A 24984-nucleotide genomic window follows, 5' to 3' on the forward strand; every position below is an offset into this window, starting at 1 on the left:
TGTCAATACAAATCAGTACAATCAGTATACAATGTTTTATTTAATGGTATAGTAAACAATTAAAGTCACAACTGCTGCTCGTGCCAGCAACAGTTTGTTCCCTTTTATGACAAGTTCATATATGATGCATTAATGTACTTATCCCAAATGGTCTCTATATTTTTGCTGAAATGTTACCCAGTTGGACTGTGTGTACATTTTTTGACTGGTAGTTAAGTATGCCCGTGCAGAGGGATATGCTCAGAAGACGTGAATGGCGTATTCACAGTATCATGCCAAAGATTGTAATTTATTTTGCTTAATACACATTTAAATGTCTTTCTCATACTCTTAAATGAACGGGTCATTGGCTGTAACTTCAACACAAGGCAGATGGATTGATTGTATTGATATGGTCACTTGGTTTTTTACAGGTTATGAGGCCTCTTGGGCATGCTAACAGGTTTCCAAGTTAGGTATACCACATGAGCACCCGAAATACCACGCTAGCTAGCACTTTGTGTCATGTCATGATATATGCGCCTCCTAGGAAACAGAACTGATACTATAGTTCGAATGAATTCTATCACAGTAAATTATTTAAGGTGCTTTCAAATATGAAAATTTTTCCTAGGGTTTCGAGGTTCAGGACTTTTAGTTAATGCAAAAAAAGATAAATTCAGTAAGAAATGCCATGTCAATATTGTTGACTTTCATTTTTTTTTTGAATAAATGGGCCAATTCCCCTCAACTTTTCATGAGGTGAAACGTTTTAAACATATATTTAGCAGAGAGATTCTCTGAAAACATTGTATGACACATTACAAGAGAGCATACCGATGTGGCCATTTAAAATTTTCCGATGTTTTTCCGAGCCTTCCCTGGCTCTTTTCATGAAAATTTTCTGGCACTCTGTGACGCCCGCAGCTCACATGCAATAAAAGATATTGTGGTTTAATGCTTGCCAAGTACTGCCAATCCATAATATTTAGATAAAACAAATAACACGTTAGTCAATCGACATGCAGTATTAGACTCAACTGACTTGAATCCCTTGTTTAATAAAGCTGACAAGGGCTTGGGCAAGTTCGTAATTGATGGCCACATGAGTACAGCACGGAAGGCAAGGACACAGAGAGACACACGTAAAGTAAATGCAACAAGGTGAGTGAAAACTATTCAGTGAGTTATTTTTACGTTTCAATATAAGTTTTCTATATAATTTGCTCTCATCACTTATGCCTCTAGTTAACTTTGTTTATCTCTGACCAAATACTGCATGGCCAATCTGATAGGGACTAAGAATGAAATTATCATTAATAAATTTCATGATACGAAGGTGAAGAAGCATCTCAATGAATTTTACTACGTTTGATGTAAGTGCAATGGGCCGAATGTTATCCAATACATACCTTCCCTCTTGTTTCTTACGCATCAATATTACTTTGGCGAGCTTCCATTGCAACGGAATCCAAGCATATTTAATGTAATAATTCACCAGGTCTAAAATAACGTTAGGCGATTCCTGTAACAATATTTTTAACATTGCATTTTGTGAAACCGTCAGGGCCGGGGCTTAATTCGGCAAGCATAGTGCAGTCTCATTTAGTTCAGGTAAGGAAATTGAAGTAAAGCCATCCGAAGGATCTAATGTGGAATGAATAGCTGGAAGCCGGGCCGTAAATCAATTTTCTAAGCCTTTGACAAGGTCTTCTAGGGAGGCGCTCAATTCTTGCGGAGTCAAAACAATTGATTCTAATGGTAAAGGTGCTGGTAGCACCTTCCTAGCACGAAGGAATGCAAATAAAGCCCGCTTATTTTTTAAATTTGATAGATAATCGTAATGCTTAATATCGTATTCATCTTTGGCTCGATTAACAGTACGCTTAAATACACCAGCGTGAAACTGATAATTTTTCCAATTTGTCGGGCACTGATTATGCAGAAGGATTTTAGAAGCGGCTTTTCTTTTTATATAGTCCCGCGTACACTCATTATTCCACCAACGGCAAGCGGTGCCTTTAGCCGAAGGGATGACAAATTCAGCTTGTTTCCGGGAATCCTATAGAATTGAGCATATGGTTGAAGCAATATCCTTATCATTGGTATTGGCAAGCTTCGAAACGGCTGAACGCAGGGAAGTCTTAAATTTCGCATGGTTCACAAATGTGCATGCCTGGTATTCTTAATATCTTATTGGACAAATGATTTCAAATGACACAGGAAGATGATCACTGTTGGTAGCTCAGTCAATCGTTTCCCATGACAAAACCTTGATGTCAGCGCTACAAAATGTTAAATCTAACACCTAACGAAAGGGACCTCTAGCATACGTCACTTGTCGTGTGTTTTGACATGAAAGGTGATTATCAATAGTCCACTCCCATAGTCGCTTACCGTGCAAATCTGTTTTTAGCCCCCACGACACGTGATGCGAATTAAAATCCCCTGCAAACAATATTTCTTTTCTACAGACAGCCACAGCCTTATCAAGTTGACGTGTACTTTGCACACCGTTGGGGAAATATCCATTTATAATTGAAAATGGATGGTAGCCTGGGAGACATAAATCTATAGCCAAAATTTCGCAGTCGGAATCCATCATATGAAAAGAAATTTATGCCTTGTGGCAAATTTTACTGGAAACAAGTATCAGCAATCTTCCACCTCGCGAGTGTCGATCTAATCGGAAAGACCAAAAACCTTTTAAATGAAAATTTTTATCTTGTGAAAGCCAAGTTTCTTGAAGAATGAAGACATCTGGATTGAGTTGAATAGATAGGCAAGATAAATCTGTTAATGCTGAAAATATAGAGCGACAGTTCCACTGCAGTACTTTCAACTGCCGAATGACGTTGAACGCACAGGACCGGCATTGGTGGATTGGACCGGCATTGGTACTAGGGACTGCATTGATGTCTTAGTGGACTGCATTATTTGCAACATCTGACTGGAAATAATGCGCGCTAAGCAATCAGAGAGACTGGATATCAACTTATCCATAGCTTTAGCCATTGCTTTTTCCCCAGCAGAGTCAATTGCTTCGGAGAGATTAAGATCCACGCTTGGAGTGTTGCGCGCTGTAACACCGGAGTATCCGAAGGCCCTGTCTTTAATAACTGCAATTGCATCTCTTCGGTAGCAGGGACGGCGGTCAATTTTCTCAAGAATTTGTATTTCTTGAACGCGAGCTGAGCACTTCGAATAATCTGCTGGGTGTGCTCCCCCATAGAGGCAGCATTTTTGAGATTGAGCGGAGCATTCACTTGAAGAATGACCATCTCCACAGATGCGGCAACGCAAGCTAAACTTACATCCTCCTACGCTGTGCCCGAATCTCCAACCATTCTGACACTGGATTGGACGTGACGCGAGTGGCTCTACACGGAACACAAGAGGCCACACCTTTATTTCAGAAGGACATGATGTGCCCACAAACGTTTCAATTACAAATTCCGTCGGAGCCCTCTCGTTATTTATCAGTCGATTGCAACGGTAGATAGCAATGACGCTTGCTGCGGAGAGCTTGTCCAGGGTTTCAGTTGGGCCTAATTGGGAGTCTACGCCCCGTACAAGACCCTTTGTGCACGCAAGGTGAGGCAGAATAAAAGCACTCACCGGGGTGGAAGCGAATGAAGTGCATTTCAAGAGGTCTTCAACACAGGTCTGGTCGGGTGAACGGCACACTATGCCTCCCCGTCCGAACGCTCGCACGTCAGTGATGGTTTGGAAGCGGTTGGACGTCGTCTTAAGTGCCTTCTGGACAGCTTATGCATTCGTGATCCTGATGAAACCTCCATTGGCAGGCACAAGCGCAACAACAATGGTGCTGACGCCACTGCGATAAAATAAATCTAGAGGCAAATAAATCTAGAGGCAAATAAATCTAGAGGCTAGTAGGTGGCAGGGGTACTGACCAGGTGGATCGCGCCTGGCCAGGAGAAATAGACGACATCAGCCCAAGACGGGTGACGCAAGGAATGCCACTGAACCGGGAACTAAAATAAGGTTAGTGAGACACCTGAAACCACCCAGTACTCAGCCAAAACAACACTGCCGGTCAACGAAACGGTTGTTCTGTCGAGGCCAGCAGGGCGAAGATGTAGAACCTATGAAGCGCTGGAATCGCTCACAGTACTCGCCACATCGGGCTCATCATCTTCTTCTTCCTTTCACGAAGAGGCGCGCGGCCACGAGGTGCAGGGTTGATGATGACAGACACGTCTGTTAGGAGCGTAAATGAGAAATGTGGTATTGAAACATTAACAAGGAAATGATGAATTCAGGATGCCCGAAAATTCTGCTCTTATCCGTTTGCTTTCCCTTACTTAGCTTGTGGTGGCTGGTCGAAAATCGCGGCGGCATGAAACGGAAGGTTCAAACTGCAGCTAAAACGGATCCTCAGTAAAGAAGAGTTGGCAAAGCGATGTCGCATACTTGCCAAAAGGTCTCGACAGCGTTATACTGCCACGCAAAATTACTCATCTGCAAATGAATCTATGCTCCCCGGCAGCTCCGAGTAGCCAGTGTCACAGCAATCTGCGACCAGCCATCTTCTATTCCATTCGGAACGGGCAGCCTCCGGCTCTAAAGAAAAAAAAAACAATCCGTTTCATTCGGCATCTTTGACGAGGTGAGTTTGACTTTGACGAGGTGAGTTTTCGCGGTATTGTGACGTCGCGTGACAGACAGGCGCAGGGGGAAGGGGGTGGGAGTGGCTCGAAATTATTTTGACCAATCGGACTGATTGTAGAATAGGAATAGAAAAGCTTGGAATAGCCTTACGTTATTGCGCCCCACATAGACGAATGGCTCATGTTGTGGTCCAGTCACCTCTGATGTAACAGTCTTCTGATATATCTCGGGGGCGGGCATTTCACGTTTTCATTGTTACAAGATCACACTACGGTCATGAATGGGTAACGCAAATGTTTAAGCGGTGGCTGTGGTGCGAGTGCAGATAAGATTTGGGAGACGTGTTTAGTTGAACGGTTTTGTTTATTCGTGTTGTCGGACCAAATGCAGCCACGAAGAGCACAACCGAAATATCGAGAAGTCGCTGTCAGCCACTCCAAGGATAGTATCCCCTGGTGAAATGCAAAGGCACAGCAGACAGATCGCTCTAGAACCGCAAGCAGTCGCACACTGAGCAGTGGTCGCCGAAACGGTTGTCGAGAAACTATATGGCGAATGTTTTAGTTGCAGCCTCTGCATTCATTGTCTTTGCTTGCTGATTCCATCGCCTCACTTCCACCTCAACGGCTCAGACCGCAGGTTTTTGGCGTCTAGCACACTTTAAGTTCTGCGACTCGAAATGCTGGGCCCTCGCGTCTATCTCCCAGCCGATAAGTCCTTTCGTTTTCGTCACCTCGCTTCAAAAGCCTGCATATATCGCATCATCGCTATAGCTCCCATCAGATAATATATGCGGTCCTATACTTCGAACGTAAAACGTTCATATATGAAAGCAGGTTTAATGTTTACCGCACGATTCAGCTGTGCGAACCAATGAGGCTGCTACATAAAGCAGGCTGCTACTGAGGACATAATGGCTTCACCAAAACATTGGCGCAAGCTCAGAATCACCACCGAACGCAACGCACATTTTGAAAACTTTCACTCATTCCATGCATTTGCGTGGATAATAAACGAATCCTGAAATGGCGCCGAAGTGACCGCGAAAGAGCTCACGGCTTAAATCCGGTACTGGAATGGCCAGAAATTTCGCAAAGCTCAGAGGAAACCTTGCCATTAAAATAATCGTCTTGGTGATGATGAACTTGAGTTCGTTTATTCCGCGATGTGGATTGCGCATGTCAGCTGTGGGAGATCTGACAAGAAACAAAGCAGCAATACGCACTGGACAACGGGAGACCAATGTCATCTCCATTCGCGCACCTTTAGTCATTTAGCGCTGCGTTTCTACACTCACGAAAGAGAGAGAGAAAAGAATTGGCAAATACGGCGCTTATGAAGGAATCACTATTAAGGAAGCTGCTGCTTGCACAAATGGCAATACAAATGCAACGCAAGTGTAATGCTAATGACGCGAATACAATGCAATATCTAGGCAAACGTATCGCGATCAGGAAAATGTAATGTATTGATTATAGGGGTGTGCGAATATTCGAGATTTCGAATACGAATCGAATATTTACCTTATTGGGAGTGTATTCGATTCGATAAATGCATTTTCGGAATTTCCCGAATATTCTAAGAGGGCCGAATAACGGTAGAAACGGTGAATATTCTGACAGACGGAATAATTGAGCAATTAACGAATTATATGCTTGCTCCACATTCTCCTCAGAACATGTTTATTCACTGAGAACTTCGCATGACCGGGTCAATATTTGTATGCTCTGTTTCAGTTTATCTGCACGACGCCCGTGAGACACGATCAGTTTCTGTTTCTTTTTACCAAGCTTTATTCTATGGCTCTCTCATAACCATATATGATGTCCTTTACGGCTCTGTAACTATATGCGATGAAATATGTATCCCAAAAGTGTTGCCTGGACAACCTTTATATGTTCCGAAAAAAAAAAAAATATGTCCGAGGAGAACGTTGCATCGCCATCGACGACTCCCGCCTTGTGTTCCCGCTTTTCGCATGTAATCGTCGGTTCTTTGCTACCTGCTGCGCTGCTTCTCCATGAGACAAACGCAAAACACGCTAGCTTCGCCACTGCGCGCTTTGCAACTATCTCAGTGCTGATACAGTTCTCGATCAGGTGTGTTCTCCACAAATGGCATCAATTGCAGATGAGAAGCCACCGAGCAAGGAAGAAAAAAAAAAGCCGGAAGAAGTCTCCTTGGCGGCACTACACAAAGCTCTCGCCGTCGACAGCTCGGTGCAAGTCATGCGAACATGCACTTAAAAATGCCATTGGGAATGACCACTACTGTTCAAAACCACACGAAACCGCACCCTTTGTTCATGGAAGAGCACAAGAAAGAGGCCGCCGCAAACCCTCCGTTGAATAATCAACCGACACTGGATAGTATACTTCAGCAGAGACAGCAGTCATTGTCTCAGAAGAAAGAAAACGCACTTCACCTGAATGTGTTAGCCATTCATTTCTTCACCATTTCTGCCACATCATTTCAAAGCACTGGTCGAAGCAGCTATACAGTCGTGCTACAGCCAGCCATCTCGAACAAAGTTGTCGCGTGTGCTCGTCCCACGCATGTACAACGACACAAAAGCAAAGGTACGACACGAGTTGCGAAAAGCACTTGAACACGGAACAAGCACTCTCGCTATTACAAGCGATATCTGGACGTCGCGTGCCAACGAGGGTTTTGTAAGCCTCACGCGTCATTTTCCTGCGGTGAAGTTCGACATGAAAAAATTAACTTTGAACACGCGCCATATGCCGGAGAGTCACACGGCTGTGAAAATAGCTGCGTCATTGGAGCAGCTATGTACCGACATTGAGATACCAATAGATTGCGTGAAGTACATCGTGACGAGCAGCGGCCGCAATATCCGAGCGGCTGCCAGGAGACTGCCTTGGCTCCAGCGAGCATACTTTGCGCACACTCTGCACCTAGTGATCAGTAAAGAAATGTCGTGCACTCCGGCTATCAACAGACTCTGTCAGAAGGCGAAAGTGATTGTAGGGCACTACAAGCATAGCCCTAGTGCACAGAAATGTCTGAACGATCTGCAGACGTAGCTTAACAAAGACGTGCTCTATCTTGTGCAGGATGTTCACACAAGATGGAACAGTCAGTACCTCATGCTCTCAAGGCTCCTTGAACACTGAGTCCATCAGACTTGAGCTCACCCTTTCGGACACGAGTTTAGATACCTTTAACTCTGCAAACTGAAGAGATGCAGTGGAGTTTTTGGAGACATTGAAGACCTTATTTGACGCAGCTGTGATCTTGAGTGCTGGAAAGTACCCCTCATCGCCATGTCAAATTCCAATTATTTTTGGAATGCTGCATTGCCTCGAAGATTGCAAAGGCAACTCAGCATTTGGTAACAAACTCGTAAAATGTGTCAAGATTCGTTTTGCTGAGCGCGAATTTGACGAAGTGGCCAAGGTGGCCATGTTTCTTGATTCACGCTTTAAGGGCACAGTTCATCACGCATCTGGTTAGATGATCTGGCTGAAAGACATTGTAACAAGAGAGCTCCACGCAGCTGGTGTAGAACCCAGTGAGGACACTGCTACGCCAACGTCGAGTTCGTTTCCGCTGGTGGTATCCACTGTATGGAAAGCTTTTGATGGTCTAGTGGTGAACAAGGAGAACGCACATTTGGTATCTGCCTCTGAGAGGGAATTTACAGACTATACGGGAAAGCATCTTCTCGAAAGGGGCAAGCATCCTTGTGAGTAGTGGCAGTCCATTAGCCGCTTCACGTACCCGCTTTTAAGTACACTCGCCCAGAAGTACTTCGCCATCGCTGCCACCTCAGTTCCTAATGAAAGTCTTTTTTACCGTTTGAAATGTTGTCACAGTGCATACAGCGCGTTTACTGTCTGAACACGTTGAGCAGTTAGTTTTCCTTCATGATAATCACTGAAAAGTGCATTACTTGACTGAGAGCATTACCTGTCATTACCTGAGCGCATTATCTGTAATGAGTGTCTTTTTAACCTGCAGCAGCCTTGTAAAATGCAATATTATTTTTAACAAGGGTTATAAAGCTATTGTCACCACATTTTACAACTTTTTAATACTACGTACATATTCGATATTCGATTCGATATTCGAAGACAGTTTTCTGCCTTATTCGTATTCAATTCGTATTCGAAAATTTCAATATTCCCACACCACTAGTCTGCTCACGAGGCTGCGCGTGACCTCGCCGACCGCGCTTCCTCTGTAAGGAGCGCCGACTTCCCTTCTCCCTACGGCCACAGGGACGCTCCTGCTACTCACAACGAGATTATTAAATTCTTCTACATGTCTAGAAGGGTTTTTGCACCCCCTCACCCCAAATTGAATAGGGCACAAGCCGTTTCGCTTAGACTTCTAGAGACCAGCACATATCCGTGTCTGTCCGTTCTCCACGAGGCTTAACCCTACGTGTATCGCCACGAGGCCTGCCCGTCCTGCGGGCACTCCTCCACTCTAGCGCACATGCTCTGGGAGTGCGGGTCGACCTACCCCAAGTTCATGAAGTAGGACTGGGACTCGCTTCTTCGTGGCACTGCTCTAGAAGATAAATCCAGGCTGTCCGGCGTGCTCGCGACCAGGCCGGTGGGCTAGACCTACCGGTCCCGACGTGGGACTAGCCGGGTGCGCGACGAGTTCGCGTCCTCGCCGGACCTGCAATAAAGTTTCTTCACTCACTCACTCGTAACATCTGACCTCCCGATAGCCGGAGCGCTGTCTCGGCGCAGACTAATTACACAAGGAGGGAGGAGATGGCGGGAAAATATGGTTTCAACCCGGGATACGTGCACGACGTAACGATATGCCAGGGTAGATGGTGAAGAACTGTCCAGTGACGCCATCTCATAGTTAAGGTCACTAAGCTGTCGCAAAACCCTGTAAGGTCCGGTGTAACACGACGGAAGCTATTCGGAAAGACATACCGGGCGAGGTGGAGTCCAGAGAAGTACAAGAAGATCCTGGAGAAAAGCAGAGGTGTCCGTGGCTGTGGTCATAACAGTCAGTCGCTTTGAAATAATTGCGTGTCGGAGAGTCACTGGTGAGCGATCCGACGAGCCAGATGGGCTCGACCGGCAGCATAGCGGGCTCACCCTGTGCCCAGGATGTGCAGCATCGCTTGTGCTATTTTGTACAGCAGCAGGTAGTAGCGTGTAGAAAGGCAATGGTGGCTGGTGGCCAAAGAGCAGGTAAAATGTCTAAAATAGGTGGTGTCGTGGCGGCATGAGCTCTACGCTAACGTGACGTATGGCAAAGTGCTGTCCCAGTCAAGATGATAGTGAGAAACCTACATCGCCGGCATATCGGTTAAGGTGCGGTTCAGCCTCTCAGCGTGCAGTAGTGAGCTCTTGCTTCCCAGAACAGGAACGGAGACGTTCACTGACGAATTAGGACAAGTAGTAGCGGCCTCAGTCTGTCAGCAATTGCCTGAGGGCACGATAGTGAAGAATAACGTCATGAAGTAGGAAATCAACGACGTCAGTGGCGCAGCTAGTCGGCAAAGCTCGCGTGAGGGTAGGGGTGTATGAATAGTAGCTTTTTAGATCGGATTGAATACGAATTGAATCTAATCGAATATCGAATATTTTCGAATAATTTGCGAATAATATACAGCCTTCTCACCAGCAATATCAAACATTTCTCGCGTCGTGGTATTGACAACACTATAAAGTTTCTGGCATTACACTGAACGTTAAAAAGCATGCTTGCTTTTAAGAGCCCAAAGGTACCCTTATGAATAGCTATAAAGTTTGTTCGCAAGCTCGGCTCTCTTCTGAGCATACGCGGTCATGCATTTTCACACTAAGTTCAGAAAGGCATCCTTCTGGCCCAAATAACATTTGTGTATGCCTTCGCGCACAATCCAGAAATGCGGGTCGTCTGCGGCAATGGCAATGAGAGCGACAAATAAAAAAAGTCGTTTTTCTCTATATCGAATGGTCGTGGCAGATGGTGCCACGATAGTATCAAGTATGTTGCATTGAAACGCCTTCGTATTTAATACGACGGGAGGATACATGTGCTGCATCTATATATATCATCCAAACAATACCCACTGCCCAGTGCCATGTTTAAACAAAATTTTATTGTGGTTCATTGTGGTTTTACTGGAAAAGCCCGGCTCCCAGAGAGACAGCGTGGTCCAGTATGCAGTATCTCCACTGTGCGGAATATAAAAGTCATCGTATTTTCCTTTCAATTTCAGGTTTGATTGTGCACAGTCGACGATGTGAATTATTCGGAAACAATTAGAAAAATATTCGGGTTTTCGAATAGATACTTTCGATTCAAGGAGCGAACGGAATAGGGGGATATTCGATTCGTTATTCAGAAGTTTCGAATGTTAGCACACCCCCACGTGATGGCATACCGCGTAGCGTAGTCGGTCCCTACTGCGACCCACTTGTTCCCTGAGGTAGACGTCGGGAATGGGCCTAAGGGTCAAGACCGACGTAGAACGGTTCCTTGGGTATGTCAATGGGCTGCAGAAGATCTGCAGGCAATGCCGAGAGCCGTTTACGTCGCTGGAGAAGGTCACACGCAGCAAACCGGCGCCACACGTGGTCGTAGGTGTGGGATACGTCATGATGGCCAGCGGTTGGGCATCGTTGAGTTATTTCAGAACAGTAGCTCGAAGTCGCTTGGGGAGAACAAGAAGAAGCTCCCGGGCCGTCGGGAGTGGTATTACGACGGTAAAGAATATCGTCGTGAAGCTCAAACACATGCAGCGATGAGTCGGGCTGGCGAGAGTGGAGGCGGCCGAGTGTGGACCTTAGCGTGTCGTCGCTTTCCTGTTCAGCGCGGATGTTGGCCAGATGTGAAATAGCCATGAGGAAGTAATCGATAACACGCTCGGCGTTGTCGGGAGGGTCGACAGGGTAGCGTGATAAACAGCCAGCATCTTGGTGCATCCGGCCAGACTTGTAGAATAGGTCGAGTGTGTACTCCTGGAGCCGTAATGCTTAGCGACCAAGCCAATTCCTGTAGGAACCTTCAGTGACGAGAGCCAGCCAGCCAGTTCGTGACAACAGAAAACTTGCGGCCATATAAGTATGAGCGGAATTTTCGCACAGTATGGAATAAAGCGAGGCATCGAAAAATTCTGCTCCGACAACGAGAGAAGGCTGCTGGCGTATGCAACGACACGTTCCTGGTCGGTCTGGTGTCTGCCGAAGAGTGAACCTATGCCGTAGCCACTAGCGTCACTTTTGTAGGGGCAAACGTTTGTAGCAAACTTTTGTAGGGGCCGATGGGTCAAAAGGCGCCAAAATGGGCGGTAATGTAAGCGAACTGCTCAGGGTGATGAATGCGGGTACCTTGCTCATGACCACACACAAAAAAAAGGAGACGTCCCCCTTGAGTAGGTCAGTAAGTGGCTGGGTAATGTCAGCACAATTCCTGACAAAGCTGCGGAAGTAAGAGCATAAACGCGCAAAACTTCAGACATCTATGACTGAGCGAGGAATAGGAAAGTCTTGAACGGCATGCAGCTTGTAGCGGTCAGTTTCGTCACCAGCAGCACTAAAAAGGTGACTGAGAATGGTCAGTGACGTCGAGTGAATTCAACGACACTTAGAGCAGTTACGTTACAGGCCAGCGTGGCGAAACACATCGAGAATGGTTGACAGGCGGGTCAGGTGGCGCTCAAGTATAGGCGAAAAGACAGCCACATCATCTACATAGCAAAGCCAAGTAGACCACTTGTAGCCCATAAGGAGAACATCCATCATCATCGAAGGTTGCGGGGGCGTTACAGAATCCCAGAATCCAAAAGTCATAAGCTTGAACTAGTAAAGTCTATCTTCTGTGATGAACATAGTCTTCTCGCGGTCCATGGCATCAGCGGAAATCTGCCAGTATCTGGAGCGAAAGCCGATGTAGAAAAAGTACGTGGCTCTGTGGAGGCAGCCCAAGGCGTCATCGTATCACGGCAGTTGGTATGCGCCCTTGGGACTGATGTTATTCAAGTGTCGGTAGTCAACACAAAAGCACCAGCTGCCGTCTTTCTTTTTCACTAGCACCACAGGGGATACATAGGGACTGGGAGAATGTTCGAGAACGCTTTCTGTGAGCACTTTGCAAACTTCGCCTTGGATCACATGACGTTCGGCGAGGGAGACATGATAGGGAGAGCGGTGGATAGGGCTCGCGCCACCTGTGTCGATTCGATGCTGGATAACAGACGTTTGACTCAGAGAACGATCGCAGGGGTGAAAAAAAAAATGTCGTGGAATGACTCCAGGAGGCGGCGCAGGTCAGTAGCTTGATTAGGAAAAAGGTCAGTAGCAATTATTCCGACAAAGTCATCGTGCAGCGAACTGGTTGTGGTTCAAATGGAGGATGAACTGGAGAGTCTGGTGGGATCCACCGCGAAAATTTCCCAATCTTCGGCAGCAGTGACGGCGAGCGACATACCTGCTGGAATTAGTTGAGGAGATAGGCTGAAGTTTAAAATGAGCATGGAGATGCAGTTGTCGGTTACAGTCACGAACGTGTTAGGCACGGCGATGTTTTTGGTAAGGAGAACAGTCTGTTACCGGTGAGAGCACGTGTTCGCCATCAGCCATAGGAGGGCTGGAGATCATGGAAATATATATGGCGGCTTGGGCGGAGGGGGCATGCTCAAATAGTCGAGAAAGCAGAGACGGAATGAAGGTGTGATTGGAGAATCGGTTAGGTGAGGTAATTCGAGCTGCAGGAGGCCAGCCAGTTAGGGCAGCATAACTTGTTAGAAAGTCCGTACAAAGCATGGCGTCATAAGGACATTGCTCAAGAACGCAACTAAAACAGAAGTTGGGTAACCGGCGATGGTGATGTGGGCGGTGCACATTTCAAGGAGGGCAGGAATTCCTTCATTGATCACCCGTACACCGCGGGATACAGCAGGTGTGGCCACCTTCTTTAGGCGACGGTGGAGACCAGCGCTCATGATAGAAATATGAGCCCGATACTGACTAGTGCAGAGATGGTCACGCCATCAACGTTAACGTCCAGCATACATCGTCGAGTTGGCAGAGTAAATAAAGTGTTTAGGGGAGGAGTCGTGGATGCAGCGTTACCTCCGGGTGATGCATCAACTAGTGCTCCAGAGTGAAGGAGCCACGGTTGCTCGGTGACGTCGCGGGGCGAGGTAGCGGGGAGCGGGAGGACGGACGGCGGAAAGGTTTGCGAACGCGACCGGTGACCTCTCGGTGACGGCGAGCGGCTGGACAGCGTCAGGATTCTGTGGGTGCGCAGCCGATTATCTTCAGTTCTCCAATCATTGGGGTTCCGAGATTGTGGAGCGAACCATTGATAACGAGTGAACGATGTCGGGATCTCAGAAGCGGAGGTAGGACTGACCAAGGGGCAAGCAGCATGAACCACGATATTCGGGAGTTCGTTTCGTACGATGTCTTGGTCGAGTGAAACCGCTGTCATGTTCGAGTCGCCGGCATTAGGATTGGTAAAGAGGCTAGCTGGAGCCATCGCTTCGATTTCGCGGCGGACAACCCTGGTGAATTCGGCCGAAGGCGGTGATAGATGAGATGGCGCCGCTCTTCACACGAAGACGTCGCGGCGGTGTTGGAATGTCGGGCGAATGTTCGTTCAGTACGACGGCTCTTGGCCTGCTCGAAGCGTTGGAAATTCTCGATCACGGCATCAACGGTGGCACAATTTCTATACATGAGCAGATTGAATGCGTCGTCCGCTATCGCCTTCAGAACATGGCCAACCTTGTCAGACTGGCATGTCGCTGTCAGCTTCACAGCATAGCGCCAGCAAATCCTGTGTGCACGACAGGTACAACTCCGTGGACCTTTGGGCTCGAGTTGAGAGCTGTCTCTTCGCAGCTATTTTTCGACTGCAGGCCTCACCGAACCGGTTGCGGAGCTCTTGCTTAAATGTATCTTAGCTTCCAAGTTCGGCTTCATGCCTGTCATACCACAACTTCGTCGTTCGACTGTGATAAAAACCACATTGGCCAGCATGAATGTCAATTCCCAGTAATTGTGATCGCTCAGCCGTTCATATTGCGTCAGCCACTCCTGAACGTCGATATCATCGCTCCCGTTAAACGTTCCATGGTCTCGAGGGTGGGCTGAAACAGTTGTGGTCCGCAATGCAGAAGCAGATTCCGGCTGGTCTACCATGGGGGTCGCTTCACAGCGCCGACCGCCTCGGAGCGCCGGCGTCTGGTGAGAATACCCCGCACTTCCACCATGGTGTGACGGGGCGTAATATAGGTGAGTAGATAGCAGCTCACGTGCGGCCCACGCGGTGGTATCGAACACTGATTATAGCATGGCTGATCCCGGCAGATAGCGCAGTGATGCGATTTGGTCGACGCTCGCGTGTCCTCTGCACTTTTGTCCCTGACAGATGACAGATACAGATGACGTGCAGAAATAGGTACCAGAGTGAGGCACTTTTGTGGTACCTCGTATAACAGATTACGGATAATAACAGTACTTCTAGACACCAAAAGAGTTAACGATGACAAAATTAATAGGAGCGGCACAATTTATATCGCTAAGAAATAACCTGCGAACAGTATGCGTTTGAACAGAGACAGACTAATTATCCACAACGAAGCAAACAGGGCTACTCTGTAAACTTTTTAAAGAAAAGAGACTACCATTGCATGGCCAAGCTTTTCCAAGAGCGCCCTAAGAGCAAGGATCCTCTACGTGCTTAGCGTTGAGGCAGGGCGTTTGCATACTGTGGGTGACTCGCTCAAAAAGACTCGAACGAAGGAACCCAAGGTTTCCAAAAGCATCGGTATTGAAGTCGACAAACAATCTAGGTATGAGTTCGTTGTGAAACACTGGAAAGGCGCACTCTTGTTAAAGTGAATGCGCGTTTAGAGAGTGCACACTGGCTCGGGCCAAACACTCTGCGCCTGAATTTCCCGAAATGAAGCCCCCTCCCCCTCTCTCTCCCTCCCTCATCTCCCGCTCTCTCTCTCTCTTTCGTGTATTTGCAGCTGAAGCGACGACGACGTTGTTGTTCCTCAATGACCTGGCGCAACCCACTCTAGGGATCGGCCATGAATCGGGTGGTGTAAGGGTTAAAATGTATACTGACTTGGGAGGAATTGAGTTGCCATAAAAACGGGTAATCCCATCCGCACAGAATAAATGTTCTCTCTCTCTCTCTTTATATATATATATATATATCGAACTTGTGAGAATGAAAATTTCTGTGACATAGATGCAAAGCATACTGTATCTACACGTTACACAATACGAAATTTTAATCACAAAAATAAAAATAAAAGGGAAAATTTTAGCATTTAATTTTTTTAGTCTCACGCAGAAAATTGTATAGTGCATCAGAAACATTCCTGTGGCTAAAACCCATTGTTGTTATAGGGCCCTACCACGGCCACCGGCAAACGAAAACCGAACCAAACAGAGCGCGCTTTGCGCGTGCTGCCAGCGTTCGGCAGAAGAAGAAGCGTCAAGCCTGCTGCCCAAGCATCACTGCTTATCAGGTGAGTACTGTACCCAGCATTTCGATACCTCGAGTGTTTGTGGAACTGAGGGCGCATAAGTGTTGTATTCAGGGCAACGAACGCTTAGCAACTCAAATGTTTCAGCGATGAGCAACGTGATGGCGCGGGACGCGAGAACAGTCCTTTTGTCTGAGGCAAAGTTAGCTTATTTTGCAGGGATTCGGTTGGGCGATCTCCGGCTAGCTGGACTGTATTTGGTACCGTTATTTTGTCACTTACTAAATGCGATTGCCCGAGGTATAAGTTCTGTGGTTATTTTACATTGTAAAGGGCCACATTAGTCAGCTCGTGAAACTGCTTACCAGCGCTGTGACAGAAGTGTGTTTGTTACTCCAGAAAACTTCCGGTCACGAGTTTTTGGTTGTCAAATCGGCCTACAAAACGGAACGCTTGGCGCCGTAATCAAGTATATGGGTATACATGCTTTTGATGTGTCCAAATATAACATGCTTTATGCGTCAACGTCACGTATGTAGGTGTTTTTGTGCATTTCGGAGTAAAATTCGTTTATCAAGGATCGTCTCGAGTGCGTAGCAAAATTGGTGTCATCTGGAGCACCTTACATATTTGCAGCCTACTAAAGCTTCCGTTGACCTCGTTACCGAATAAATTTAGCGCCGAGGTCTAAACCTGAAGTCTTTTGCGAAGTGTGCGTTTACTACGTTAAAGTGGTCAGGCCACTCTTTCAACTAAACTTGAGGAAGCCGACCACGCCTCTCGTTTCTCGACTCTCCCTTTTTCTTCCGTGCTATGTGACGGGTTGGGGTAATAAAACAAAAGATTCACTGTACAGCAAACAGGCGATTTTCCTTTGAGGGAGGGAAATTATTTCGTGCCGAGCAAGGTGTCATTGGACCGCTGAGCCTTGCGTCTGGAGTTCTGCTCTTACTCTTCTCAGGTTTACAGGAGAATAAGAAATCTCAATGGTGTGTCGGGAAACGCAAACTCCTCACGACAGCGCATGGGCGGCAAAAAATACAAAGGAAGTCCGCTTTTTTACAGCGAAGCTGTCATTGCGACTAGAACAACTGAAAAACATTATACGCCAGTTTTCAGCATTTTATAAGAAAACAACCACTCAAAAAGTCTATATTTTGGGAAAACATGGGGAATAAGGGCAATAGGTAAGCATATTTTGAAATGTCTGTGCTAACCAGGGGTTTAATGAAAATTGTTAAACTCTCGTTTTTGGCCCATGTAGAAGTTTTATACGAAACGCCTAAAAGGCTTTCTCTTTTTTGTGGGCGGACCATAAACGACAAAGTGCATTGTTTTTAAGGAAATAACTGACAGTATTTATTGGTGACGTGCCTCGAAAGTTTCAGGTACATAGGGTAATTATGAGCAAAACGAGAACAAGGTCAAAGCAGGAGCCAATGTTTCGACAAATGGACTTGTCGTTTTCAATTCCACTTGTCGGAACGTTGGTTTCTTGATCTCGTATTGCTCATTGTCTTGAATGTCCATCTCTCGCATTCCCCGTGTCCTCTTTACAGTAATTGGGTACTATAAATATTATTGCTGAATACTCGTTTTCTCCCAGTTTTTATACTTTATACATGGTATGTTGTTGCTGTTCCCCGCCTTTTTTGGTGAAGTATGCGAATCCCGGTGCTTACATTTCGTTGAAGTAGGCAAGCGTGTCGTGCGCGTCGAACGATGTTTCATGTCTGCAGCGTAGTTAGCGGCTTCGTAGAAAGTATACTGCTTCGAGCGTTCCAGAGTGTCATATATGCTACCGTTATTCGCTATTTCTTTAAAGAAGTATTAAGACAACTGCAGATGACACCAAGTTCAAATTGGGTAAAATTAGTTGGGACGTTAAGAACAATGCGTGGCGAGCTTTCGTTCTCCTAGTTTACATAGAGGCGTTACAATGAATTACTGAACCCTCATTTTTCCCTTACTTTCATGTGGCATATCAGGTTCGCAGTTAATTTCTCCTGCGTACTGGGTAAACTAGACAAGGCAACTTGTTTATATTTAGGGAAAATAAGCGGAAGATTATGGCTAATATGTGCACGCAAAGCAATAACATGTTGGTTAATTGTGGCGTTTGCAATAAATTGCGGATGTAAGTGCTCCGGAACGCTATGAGTGTTAATTTCTTACGAGCGGCACAATATTTACCCCACTGCCATTACTTAACTACGTATGCCACCAAGATCAAGCTTACCAAAAATATGAAGACCCCTAGGAAACCCTGTGTGCGAAATTAAACGCGTATGGAATAAATAGAGCTCTTCCAAGAAGTCGCAGTTTCACCTGAAAGGCGAAGTATCAATTGCGATAGCAAATAAGTGGGCAGGTATATGAAGAAGAATCCGCATTTAGGCAAGCTGGTACTGGTTGAACACCTTGAAGTGGCCGCGCAAGACGACAAAAACGGAAAGCAGCAAAGACAGAGGACAGCGTTGTCCTGTGTTTTTTTTGCTTTCTGTTTTTGCCATCCTGCGCTGCCCCTTCATGATGTTCAGCTATACGAGGTAAGGATAGTAGATTTATCGGTCGTATAAATTTGTAAACATAGGCCTACTAAATAATTTAACAAGCATGGGGCGCTATAACGTAAAACTATCCCAAATCTTTCTATTCCAACTCTGCAATCAGCCCTCCGCGATTGGTCAAAAACTTTTTTGGACCACCCAGTTCACCTTTCTGTCACGCGACGTCACGAAAACCACGATAGCTCCCCATCTGATATGACGGGTAAACACTGATTATGCATGATTTGACGGAACAAAAGTAAAGTAATTTCTAATTCGACGCCTTTTCGCCGTTAGTTCTCGGCTATTGGTCAAAAGTTTTCGGGCTGCACTCACTTCACCTGCCTGTCACGCGACGTCACAAAACTGCAAAAGCTCACCGCGTCAAAGTGACACGTACGCTATAAAGATGTATCAATATGCTCCCCCCCCCAAAAAAAAAAATAAAACAAAAAACTGAATTTTCTTCGGAATAGCCACATGCTGCCCCGTTCCGAAAGGAATAAAAATGGCTGCCACAGATCGCTCAGGCACTGGCTACTTGCACCTGCCGGAGAGCATAACTTTATTTCCATGTAATAAAACGTTTTGCGTGGCCATGTAACGTTTTCGAGAACTTTCGGCACATTTACGATCTCGTTGTGCCAACTATTCTTAGCTGAGGATCCGTTTTAGCGTCATTCTTAAGCTTCCGTTGCATGCCACCCTGATTTTCTACCAGCCATCGCAAGCTAAGTAAAGGAAAGCGGACGAGTCAAAGACGCCGGTACCACCCTCTTCATCCGGTTATTGATTATCAGTGCAGTGGCTCGGTCCCATCGAATCTCCTTCCACTTGAGTGTGCTCCTCGCCTCTTGTCAGCCAATTAGATAAGACAAGCCGCTCGGTGCAGGCAATGTTATTCGTTTTTCAAGCAAGCAAGAGTGACCTCCTATGAACAAGGAGAGCGTTTGATTGGTCTGTTGAGACAAACCTGCGGGTGACCGCCCGATGCCTGCGTCGGCGGTTAGGCAAATTTGACGTCAGGAGATTAGAATAAAAAGATATTGGAATAGTTTTACGTTATAGGGCCCATGGTGTCACGCGTGCACAAGCAAACATCACTTCTCACTCGATCACCACGGAAACTAGCTCCCAAAACGCTGGAGGGAGGAATCACGGCAGCAGCAGCGAGCGAATTGACCTTCGTGCTGCGTCTCGCATCAACGCGAACTAAGCTGCGGAAACACAACGCGTGGCTGACTCTCTCCCCGTCGCAGATGGCTTTCAAGATACAGCGGCCCGGGCGCGCGCGTGCGGCTGCCTGGGCCGTTCGGAGCAGAACGCGCCCCCCTTCCCTGCCCTCCCCTCGGAGCTTTGCGCACGGTGGAAGACGGAGCGCTTTCTCCCCGCTTTCATATCTTGCGGGCGAGGGTGATCGCGCGCACGCTTTCCCTCGCACGATTTTATCACCCTTGGACTTTATACGGAACCTCACTGCAACGGCGATGGCAGAAATGCGCCTGGGGTGTCCATCTATTTGCAATCACAATAAAATATTCTGAAATAAGTGCTCCCGAATGCCACGCTGCCGTTATTGGCTAAGTTTCCCAATGTGCAGAACGAACTCTGCGTAACGCAATCTTGATACTTTACAGAACTAGGGGGTACGTCAAATGCAACAAGTTCCGAAATTTTAGCGTTACTGGTTTAATTAGGAGCGGCACAAGTGACTCTTGAATATTCGTTTTTTTTTTCGGTATTTCCATGCGTTATACATCATTCGATTGGGATCCTCGGGGAACTAAACATAGTGCCCCGTTTCGTTTTAGTGAAAGTAAGAGCCATATAATGGGTAATGTACAGACAAAGTTTGAAGTGGATGCGTTTAATGCAGCGTTTGCGATCACTTACAGATGCAAGGGCTCTGCACAGTTTGGAGTGTATTTTACGTGCGGCGCAATATTTAACCCGATGCCCTGACTTTACAAACGGCACTGAAATCAAATTAAGCAATGATGTATGGGCAGATCTGCCCAATTAGCGTGCGAAGCGAAGTGACTGTGGATTAAACAGCCCTTTTATGTAAAAAAAATATCTCCACAACGTGCTCGGAAGCGTTGTGTGAACTTTTTACGCTGTTTCTCACTATGCTGCTTGGGTACCCTAGGTTACAAAAAGATTACATTTGGTGAAATAATGGCCCCGTGATGGGTAACCTCTGCGCAAAATTGGTAGCGTTTCGGTCGATTACGTACTCTGCTATCAATTCCGAAATCACGCGCTCCAGGGTATATATAATGAATTTTTATGAGCGGCGCAGTAGTTTTGCCAGTTGCATAACTACAAGTTCCACCAAGATCAAACTTAGCAACAATAGGCGAACTAATATGGACTTGCATGAACGAAGTTCATGCAAGTCCATAATAAAATAACCATAAAATAACCATAATAATAACCATAATAAAATAATAATAAAATAATAATAATAAAAATAATAATAAAAAACCATAAAAAAATCCATAAAATAAATAATAATCCATATAATAATCCATATAATAATAATCCAAATAATAATAAATCCATAAAACCATAATAAAAAAACCATAAAAAACACTCCCCATAAAAAACAACTTTCTCCCGAAATTTCAGAAAAATATTTCCAAATATTACACTGCTATTATTGGCTACGTTTCATAATGCCCGAAAAGAATTGAGCGTGGCGCAATCTTCATATTTAACAGAAATGAGGGGCATCTCAATTTCAATGCGTCTGAAATCTTAGTTACTGGCTCAAAATTGTGCACCATCGTTTCTATGATATTTGAATGCGTGATACGACGTTCGCCCGGTGTCCTTTGTGAACTAAAGGAGATACCCTTGTTTTTGTTTGGTAAATGTAAGGGCCAGGTAATGGGTAATGTGTAGGCAAAAGTCAGAGTTGGTGGGTTTATTCCAGTTTTTGTAATAAGTTATGCATGCAAGCACTGTGGAGAGTATGAATGTATTTTACGAGGCGTGCAATATTGAGCCGGTTTCACTTACGGTAGAAAAAAAATCCACTGAGATAAAATTTAGCGAAAATGGCGGGAAGGCTACGGCAAATGTTTGAAGTTGAATGCCTGTGAAATAAACACTGCCTTCGTTAAAAATTTAAGAAAATGTTTGAAAGTGCCATACTGCCGTTATCAGCTACGCTTCCTAATATCCCGAGATTTACACATATTTTACACCTAAATTTACTAAAACGAAGGTCATGTTCAGTGCAATGTATGCTGAAACTTTAGCTTTCATAGCCTGATTAGAAGCGTCACTGATGATTATAAGCTACCTTTTTGTTCACTTATTTTCCATTAAATGTGGTTTGTTAGTAGTTTTCTGAATACGGTGTCCTCGGAACTACAAAAGCAGATTCGTTATATTTGTGTAAAAGGAGAGGTAGGTTATAGATAATCTTTAAACGAAGTTCAAGATCTTTGGACAAATTGCGGGCCTTAGCAGTAAAGTACGGATGGAGGATATCCGTAGCGTTACAACATTGTTTTAGGAAGAACGGAGGATTTAACATGCTGCACTGGAGGAACTGTGAACTCCCATAATATCGCGGCTTGTGAAAATGGGGGCAAGTTTTCGGTCTATATTCTCGCAAGAGTAAAATGTGTGTCGATGAATTACTGCATTTATAAAATTTCTTTACCAAGTGCCCGAATGCGTTACATGCTGGAAGGTGTCGAACGGACCAGTCATATGGGGGAAAACGTTTTAAAGTGTGCGATTTAATTGCAGGCAACTGAAATGTTTATTGCAACTGCTCGAAAGACACAGCTGGATTCTGAGAGGCCTTTATATCTGCCGTTGATTTTTAAGAATTCAAGGAGCACTTGCTTGAAGATCCTTGCGCGAGACAGGTGCTGGCCTCACATGGTGAACAAACTTGACAAAAAACGGTGCATGCGCACGAACGGGTGCACCAAAGAACGCTCGCGTGTCCCCTTATTTTCTGTCAGTCCTTTATCACCTCTCAGTGTCTCCTGGCAACGATGATCTAACCTCGTTGGACGGCGTGCGCTCGAAAGGAAATATTTTTAGTTCCCAGAGTGGCGCACCGATCAACTCGCATGACATTGTTTTCCCATGAAATGCTCACGTTAAGAAGGATGGTTATGGCTACTTCCACGGACTTACTCAGTGTGGAAAAGCTTACAGACTTTTCTGGGGCTTTTATTTCCGTGCCAGAACACGCGCTTTTTGAACAGTTGCAGGCAGGTCACACCGAAGGTTGCGTAGTTTTACCCATTAAACTATACACAATATGGGCTAGTTGGTGCACGTTCATGTTCGTTCTTTGTGTCGACCTCCCATTTCCTCCACCCTCCTGCGCAGTTTACCGTTCCTATAGCGCTCATGTTTCTGTGGACGAGCGTATGCTAAAGAAACGCAAGTTTCATCACACCGTCGCAAGGAGAAAATTCGTGCTGCGAACTCATCACCTGCGAGTTAGAAAGAAAGAAAGAAAGAAAGAAAGAAAGAAAGAAAGAAAGAAAGAAAGAAAGAAAGAAAGAAAGAAAGAAAGAAAGAAAGAAAGAAAGAAAGAAAGAGCAGCAGATCCAAAGAGTTTGGATATACATACAACGAACCTCTGTGTGAGTGCATAAAGAGCCGAAACACAAGTTCGTGTTTATTGAATGCTTGCACAAAGCGACACAGAAGGCTATATTCAGACGTTGCAGAGAGGCTAATGCAACGTCTTGTAAACGAAACACACACGCACAGCAGGTCGCTGGGCAATCTGGCATTTTTTTCATTCTTTTATCTCTTGCTCCCGGGCGGCCGCTGCCGCTTGGATGGATGGATCGATGGATAGATGGAAGGTAGGAGCGTCCCCTTTGAAACGGGGCGATGGCAGTTGCCACCATGCTCATATGTTTATTTTGCCTTTTATTTTTATCTGTGTTGTGTGTTATTGAATTTCTCGATTTTCTTTAAATACGTCTTCCTACCCTTTTAACCTTATGTCACCTTTCTGCTTTTGAGCCACCAATCCTCCAATCGCCTTTTGCTAATTTCCATCGCACCTTTATTTACATGACTATCATTATCTCTGAACCCTAGGGCCTCAGGAAGGGTGACTGTGGCCGCATCGACATCGGGATTGATACCATCACATTTTAGTATGAGGTGTTTCATTGTTTCTACATATTTACCACACACAGTACATGTGTCTTCTTCGTTAAATTTCTTTTTATAGCTCCGCGTTCTAAGACATCCTGATCTAGCTTCAAAGAGTAGGGCACTGCCTCTTGAGTTATCATAAAACGCTTCCTTCCTGATCTGCTGTTTCCAGTATCGATTTAGTTCTACACTATGCTTCTTTTCCATTGAATTTATCCAATTTTTACCTTCCGCATTTTCAACCTGTCGTTTAATGCTCTGTTCTTTTTCGTCCTCGTGTCTGGCATACTTACTGGTTAGATTCCCGGTTCTTTTCCGCCATTGTGAGTCAACGCTCTTTCTGTATAGGTATTTAAACACCTTAGCTGCCCACCTGTTATCATCCAATTTCCTCAGACGTTTTTCGCATAGGATTTTACTCTGAGCTTCCCGTGCTTCGAATGATGCCCAGCCCATATCTCCCTGTACTGCTTCGTTTGTGGTTTTCCCGTGGGCACCTAGTGCTAACCTTCCCACAGCTCTCTGATTTACTTCTAGTCTCGACTGAACCTCTGCCCTTAAACACAGGACCGCATTCCCGAAAGTAAGCCCCGGCACCATTACTCCCTTCCAAATGCTTCTCAGTACCTCATACCTGTTGTAACCCCACAATGCCTTATGTTTCATTATCCCGGCATCTCTTCGCCCTTTTGCTATTAGAGACTGTTCGTGCTTTTCCGTGTACATCTGCCCTTTGGTGATCCATGCCCCGAGATACTTGTATTCGGCCACTTGGGGTATTTCATGGCCTTGTATTGTAAGCTCCTGATCAGTTGTGTCGTTGAAAAACATCCCACCGGACTTAGCTGCACTAAAACTGAAACCTAAACTGTCTCCTTCGTCCCCACAGTAATTAACCAGAGTTTGCAAATCTTCCTGGCTATCTGCTAACAGTACAATATCGTCCGCATACATTAAACCCGGCAGTCGTTGCTCAACAACCTTTTCGCCTAATCTGTACGACAGATTATACCCTAGATTGCTTCGTTGTAACCTTCTTTCCATGCTTATCATATAAAGCATGAACAGCAGCGGTGATAGAGGCCAACCTTGCCTTAATCCTTTGTGAACCTCGACAGTTGTCGTACTCTTGATTCCTTCCCATGTTATTTCAACATTATTTTCTCGATATAGTTCCTGTAGAAAATCAATTACCTCATTACCGATACCTTCAGCTTTTAATATGTTCCACAGGAGTTC

At 45.6% G+C, this 24984-nt stretch overlaps 1 protein-coding gene across 1 annotated transcript in view; it reads left to right on the plus strand.

Annotated features, from left to right (window-relative positions):
- Window positions 1-16002: 16002 nt before the first annotated feature.
- The window catches only part of LOC135896079 (uncharacterized), a 130445-nt gene continuing 121463 nt past the window's right edge, over window positions 16003-24984 (plus strand). The window contains exon 1 of the mRNA XM_065424410.2: window positions 16003-16087. The gene's annotated coding sequence lies outside the window, so the exon portion shown is untranslated. The remainder of the gene's footprint in view (window positions 16088-24984) is intronic.

The sequence above is a fragment of the Dermacentor albipictus genome, chromosome 2, assembly GCF_038994185.2.
Source record: "Dermacentor albipictus isolate Rhodes 1998 colony chromosome 2, USDA_Dalb.pri_finalv2, whole genome shotgun sequence".
In the NCBI taxonomy this organism is placed as follows: domain Eukaryota; kingdom Metazoa; phylum Arthropoda; class Arachnida; order Ixodida; family Ixodidae; genus Dermacentor; species Dermacentor albipictus.